The sequence below is a fragment of the Oxyura jamaicensis genome, chromosome 7 (genome assembly GCF_011077185.1).
Source record: "Oxyura jamaicensis isolate SHBP4307 breed ruddy duck chromosome 7, BPBGC_Ojam_1.0, whole genome shotgun sequence".
Lineage (NCBI taxonomy): Eukaryota > Metazoa > Chordata > Aves > Anseriformes > Anatidae > Oxyura > Oxyura jamaicensis.
Genome location: NC_048899.1, coordinates 35,650,140 through 35,657,173, shown reverse-complemented (window position 1 = coordinate 35,657,173; position 7,034 = coordinate 35,650,140). Strand labels below are relative to the sequence as shown.

The 7,034-nt window shown below is 40.2% G+C and overlaps 1 long non-coding RNA gene across 1 annotated transcript; it reads left to right on the top strand.

The window, feature by feature from the left end:
* The first annotated feature begins 2,305 nt into the window (after nt 1–2,305).
* Nucleotides 2,306–4,471, top strand: LOC118170345. The gene is made up of 3 exons (XR_004752668.1): nt 2,306–2,466; nt 3,098–3,174; nt 4,171–4,471. It is a non-coding gene; the product is annotated as an uncharacterized LOC118170345 (long non-coding RNA).
* The last annotated feature ends 2,563 nt before the right edge of the window (nt 4,472–7,034 follow it).

The window sequence follows — 7,034 nt, the reverse complement described above, 5'->3', positions numbered from 1 at the left end:
TTTGCTATATTGGCTACCTAAGCCATAAGCTTTCATTGCAAGATATTAAAATGTGTATTTACTTAACACTGAAGGAAAACAGCCTAGACTAACTAGGCCTGTATAGGCCCTATCAAATCCTAAACATTGGAAACTTTATTATGTTTTTTTTTTTTCCTTTGAGTAAGCCATAGTCTGCTGAGTTATATTCATTCCATTAAGCCATTTGTAAACTTCCAGTAGGAATATTCACAAAAGTGGTCAATCATCAATAGACGACTTAAAATCTAATGTTTTTATGGTGTGTGTATGTAATATAAAAAGATAAGTTGGTGATGAGGGATGGCTACAAACCGTAACATGTGGTTCTGCATCCAAATTGTAAAGGGATGTGTGGGCTTCTGGCCCAGCGATAAATGAGAAGCCCTCATCTCAGTTTGGCTACAGCCCCCCTCTTTCCCTAACTGGGTCAAGGTCTTGATTTGTGTTCATCACCACCAATATATCAGACTGATTCCCTTCATGTGCAAGAAGGAAAAAATACCTTTTTATGTATCAGAACCTTCACAATGAAGACTTATCATTTTAGGGATAGTGAAGTGGGTGAATATTGCTCTTTTTTATTCTCCCCCCCCCTCTTTTTTTTTCTTCTATGCTGTCTCTAATCAAATGTAATCACCGCAGCATGTGTTATTGATTTTGTAATTGCTTCTTGAATGGTTTGGGCCCCAAGACTGCTACACTTTGTGAGGATGTCATTTGGGTTATATATATAAGCTAATGGATGATGTATCTTTTTATTAGGAAAGCCCTCTAATATCTCAGTTAAAGATGAAAGACTTCTCCCAGAAGGCCTGGTTGGTAACGCTTTTCAGTGTGACTAGACAGCAGTCTTTCACTACTACTTCCTTTGTACACTTTACTTCAAATGCTTTTCTTGATCAAACTACTGTGAAACGGTGAGACCAAAGGTATTGGCATTGTCTGTGTAAATACTGTGCTTCTAGCATCAGAGCTGGAGCATGTGGTTTGTCTTCATGCCTCAAAAAATGGTGGCTACTGTAATGTGCGCCCAGAACAGAGCCATTATTTCTGGGAGCTAGTTGAGTATCACCTAGTGTACATATGAAAAGGTTCCTGTGTAAAACCAGGGTCACAGGGGGAAGAGGATAAAGGAAGGAGAGGCTGTGCAGGCATTGGGTATCTGAGGGGTACAAAGAGTTGCCCTGTGTGAAGGGAGCCAGTTGCTTCTAGGATAAGGTGGGATTTAGATTATCTTGTGTGACTTCTTCTAACAAAATGTCATTTTCACCAACCAGAAAATCCATCTTGAGGTGTCAGTGAAGCATGAAGTGCAGCTGGGACTCAAATTTATGAAATGCCTGAAGTCTTAAAGAGGGGTTTGAATGCCAAAACAGGGCTGGAATTGGCATATAGGGAATCCTGAGGAGAGGTACTGCCCAGCTTCGATGTCCTCTCCCCCAACAGCACTGTGTTGTCATAGTTTTTTGAGATGGTTGATCTGATCTGATGGCTCACTATTGCCAGGAAAAGTTGGTCCTGCCACCCTGCCTGCTTTGTGTGCTCCCATACTCTTTCTGCATGAGGTCTGGTACTTATCCAACCTCTTGGTGGTCTGGTTCAGCATGCTCAGCTATGAGAAAAGCAACCCAGCAAGGAGGGTTAGAAACGTGCAGCTGTGACTAGGAGCTAACAGAGTAAAACCCTTAGCAGAAGCAGTCTACGAGGGCTCAGCTGTCTTGGGAAGCCTCACGCTATCGATATCCCTGTGGTCTTAGCTTTCTTTTTTAGAGTATTTCATGGGAAGGCTTAAGGCCACCCTTCTGGAGGTGTGAATTAACACAGAACTCTGGTCTTAAGAGAGGCTGTATTGTTTTTCCTGCTTCAAGCACCTGGAACATCCTTTTTATCTTTTATCTTAGTCAGAGGGAATGAGAGCGAGCTCACCTGCCTTTAGATGTCTAGATAAGAGCTAGTCATTTTGGGCTTCCTTTAAGCAGGAGGGAGAAGTAGATCCTTTAAAATGCAGTTCATCTGGCACGTTTTTATATCTGCTTTCGGATGAGGTTAATCCCACATTAATGGCATCTCTTTTTCTAGCCTGAATGTGAGAAGAGCCTGGCTCAGATGTCTGCAAGATAGACATCTGCATTTGGTCACATAAATCCCACCCGTAGAGCCTCTGCACTAATGTGAAGAACCAAGATGAATGGCTTCAATTAATAACAACAATAATAATTTAGACTCTATAGCCTAAGTATAGAAAATAATTTCTGACTTTTTTTTTTCAGATGTGGGCCAGATCTTTCCTAGGTATTGTTCAGGTTGTCTCCAATTCAGTGGGGCTTATGTTGAGCGGTTGGTTGCAATGGTTGGGAGCAGTGATGGTATCTCCTTTAGGCAAGCCAAACTAATATACTCTTCCTGAAGGTACAGACTGATAGAAATAAACGGATGATTTTCAAGGTGAGGGCTTGTTTTTTGTTCTTTCAAATGGTACCAGTAAAGCAATACCTCTAATGAAGATGTCCTTTTTTAAAAGCACGATAGCTGCAACTTTCTGGAACTACTTGTGACCCCCAAACATACTGTTTATTAGTGTTTCTCATTCAGCTAAGGCTGAATCAAACAAATGAAACTAATTACTCTTGAAGTTGGGTATTGCCTTCTTCAGCTTTATGAGCCTATTTTTCTGAAATTAGAAATTGCCTAACTATGTGGAATGTTTCCAGCAAAACTGCTTCCTACAGCCACAATTTTTACAGTCACATAAATGCTTTGTAGGCTACCTTCGGGTAGGCAGCAGTGACATCCAGTGGCCAGTGACCTGATCACAGGTCGTCTTCTGAGCCAAACTGCCCTGTCCCACCTGGGAAGTGTCTTGGCTAGTTGTGTGTGACCCCATTTCAGCTTAATGCACCTGTTCTTATTCCACCGGGCTATTTATTTTTTCATTTATTTTCAGAGACTGTACAGTCTTCAGGTAGCTGTTCTCTGAAATTTCAACAGCGTCTGTAGAAATTACTGATTTTATTTTTATTTTTGAAAGGTTGATGGCTTCGATTTAAAGTATTTTAATATGGTTGCATGTTGACAGGTGTTAAAACCAGAAGGAACCTGTTGGCACAGAAAGCCAGATAGATGTCTAAATAGGAGTTGAAGAACAAGGTGTAGGTATGGATGTTGAAGAATTTTGGCCTGGATTCTCTAGAATAGAGCACAAAAAGACAGCAGGAAATGCAGAGTTGCAATAGAGACCCTGTGTGTATGTATATATATATATATATATTTTTAATAATAGATTATTTACTTTAAATGCAATGGGTCTGATACCAAGGGAGTCAGCACATTACAGACAAGATTGAAGACTGGTGTATTTTAATCCTGCAAGTAAACATTTTCAGGATTATATCCACAGTTATCTACCTCTAATTGCAGGAAGGAAAAAAAAAAAATAGAAAACCATTGTTGAACTGGTGTTGCACATTCAGACTGCTTGTACCTCCTCCATGCTTATATAGACCATGAGCTGTTCTAACACAGGGACACAGAGTCCACCTTAATTTTAAGTAAGTACTCCTTTCAGTTATGTCAGCTACTTAAATTTATTTGCAGACAGTCAATTCATATTGATCATAACTCGACCTTACAATGACCTTGAGCAAAGGTACTCTGTGACTGCTATAGATATTGTGATCAATACTGGAGAGCAATTGACTACACCTAGTTACTGATAAATGAAGTTAAAAAAAAAAAGTACACTCTTTTCAGAAACAAAGATAACTGCTCATTTAGTTGACTGTTTGCAAAGGTTTAATATTGATACATGAAGTTATAATGACATCCTTGGGCATTCTCAAATGGTGGAAAACAATAGGGTGCAGAGTCACTGTAGCACATTAAGGAGAAAGAATCATTAGTTCCCAACTTCAAATAAGAAATTTCATGATATTTATGACAACAACACTGAGAACAAATACACTTACTTAGCAGTGCTCATCAGAGAAGGCATGTATCAAACTGTGCCTCTTTTCTTTATGTGTGAGCCAGGTCTAGTGAAATAAAACGCCATATTACCGTAGATGGAACAAAGGCTTTAGTACCACTTATTTTACTTTAGTACCGCTCTCCTTTGCACATTTGTGCCTGAATTAAATTGCACATCCCCAGGTATAACCAACTGTAATCATGAGGAAGAGATCACTTTGGTCTCAGCACATCTGCTGCACGTTGAAACGCTTCCCCGCGCCTCTGAGGTTGAAAGGGAAGATGTGAGGGATGTTTTCCCCTGCTATTCCTCTTGCTTGGCTCGGAGTCCCACTGAGCGATGGGAGTCGAGTACCGGTGGCTGAGATGCAAGCAAATAAAGTCCACTGGCAAAGTGGTAGCAGGCTGCATGGGAGGCCAGTTTTACCCTAAATCCGCTGGTTTCTCTAAAAGAGGTTGCTCCAGCAAGGACCAGGGCTGAGGTGTGATGTCCAGATGGTGCACAGGGGACATGGCAACAGCAGTGCTTGAGGACATTCCAGTGGTGCTTGTCCCCTGCCAGTGGCCCTGAGTACTCTTTCCTTCAGTGCTCTTTCCCATGCAACATGGGTCTGATGCTTTGCACTTATAAACAGGGATTATTTTTTTTTAAAGTGATTTTTACATCTGTGATATTCTTTACAAAGGAAATTAATTAGATGGCAGGATGGTTAAAGCTACACAAATCAGAAACAGGAGGGGAAACGTTCTGCAGGCACAGACCTCCCATAGATCTCCCTGCACTCTTCAGTGTTTTCCCCAGGCACTTAAATTTCTCTCCCGATCCCCCAAATTAATCTCCTGATCATGTTTCTTCAGTCTCATAAAATATTTTTTTTCCACACTTCCCCGTTGTTTTTCATGGGCTCTGCCCTTCTCTGAGCTCCCTCTACATCTTTAGTCAAGCTATTTATTAATAAACCTGTGTTTTCAGTGCGTCGGTACATCAATAAAGTACAGAGTAGTTCTGTTAGTCAGCATTCTGGGAAATCCTTTGCTGTATTGAAGAACTGTAAATCTCCATTATTGCTTCCCATAGCACAAATAAAGAATAGCCTCTTACCTTCGCAGCATTCTCTTTGTTAATTTTTAAGGGTGAATGTGTAAATATTGCCTAGCAGAGAGGATCGGCTTGTGCACAACCTGGACCCCAGACGTTCATTGTTGTTTTTGTTTGTTTGTTTGTTTGTTTTTGGCACACCGTGTCAGCCACTACCTGGAAAGTCAGCAAGAGTGAAGAGAAGCCAGGGTAAGCGCAGCAGGAAGCAATATTGAAATGTTCAGATGAAAGTAATCATCAAGACTTTAGGATTTTTTCCAAAATGAACCTAAACTGGAGGCTTTAGCGATTAGTCCATGACTGATTGAAGAGGTATGTCACCTGCTACTACATGGCAGCACGTCCCATTGCATTGCAATTGCCTGCCTGGAGTCATTATGGTGTATTACATCCTTTTGTTATCAAACTGTGTCATGTTGCATCACAGTCAGAAGCAGCCGGATGGAGATGTGGCTGACACATTGCCTGTAACAGATGCAATGAGACATCGTGTCCAAAGCACATACCTGCTTTTAGTCAAGGCTCAATTTGCTCAAAGTGTGTTTTGACATATCTACAGAGAATTTGAAGTCGCAGGTAATTCCTTCTGTGTTTGCTCACTCTCTCAAGATGCAAGTCTTTCTGTTGGGCCAGCAAGAAATTCAAGCTTTAAATTACTTTTGCTTGTCTCAGTGTTGTCACATAGGTAGGAAAACTTACTTAGTCCAGCTATTTCAATAAATGTAAGAAATTTTTGGACCACTAGATGCTCTGGGAGTTTTTTAAACCCTAACCCCAAAGACAAGAAAATATCCAAGAGTGAAATATAGCAAGCTTCTAGTTACTCTTTAAAAAATGTGTGAAAGAATGAAGAAACTCTGCTAAAAGTACTGAGGGCAGGCATCTGAACTACTGGAAAAAAATGAGGTGCATTATAATGGTGATATTACAAAAGCAATAACATTTCCCCATATTAATTAATCTGGAATTAAAGCTTTTTTTTTTTTTTTTTTTTTTTTTTTTTTTTAAATACAAATGCATATGACATTCATGGCATGCCAAATTAATTCTTTATGATCAGAGCCTCTGCAATCAATACTAAATGAATTCATAATGATAAGGTACTTAAAATAAAGTGTTGCCACATAGGAGAAAAAAAAAAAAAAAGACAATAAAAGGCCATCATCAGAACTGCAGCCTACTGATAAAGCATTTCTCAACACAATGATGCTAGCTATGACCGTCAGTGGTAACCCCTTATTTATTCTTCCATTTGACCTCTTCATCTCCCAGTTCTTGTTGGAATGTTCTGCATGTTGTTGCACGGCCCTGTGCAATTAACTTCATGGATTTCCTAATTCTGGTGGACAGTGTTGCATCATCATATTCTCGTTGGTGTAATTTCTCATACGCTTAGGTCTTCACCCTTTGAGAATCTGCGGTAATTTATCCATGAAAGACTACATCAGCTCCTGTTAATAAAACAAACCTGCACCAGCCCTTGGATGTTGTTGTGTTAGAGGTATTCCAAACATAATGAGAAAACAAAAGTAATACTGCGTACTTGTGGTGGTTTTACCGTGCTAGGCAGTTGAACACCACAACTGCTCTCTCACTCCCCCTCCTCAGATGAGGAGGGGAAGAAGTAAAGGAAAGAACAACTCACGGGTTGAGATAAGGATGATTTAATTAAAGAGGGGAAAAAAATATATATATATATATTATTAAGGAAATATTATTATTAATTAAACAATTCAACTAAAGGGAAAAAAGGGAAAGGGGAAAAGGGAGGGGGAAAGGGAAAAACTAAACAAAACAAGTAAAGGCTATGTGGAAATGCAGAGGAAAGAAATTACTCTCTACTTCCCACAAATGAGCGATGCTTGACCACGTCCTTGAAGCAGGGCCTCAACGCACGTAGCCGGTGTTCGGGAGGAGGACAGACGTTTTCGCAACGAGAGCCCACCCC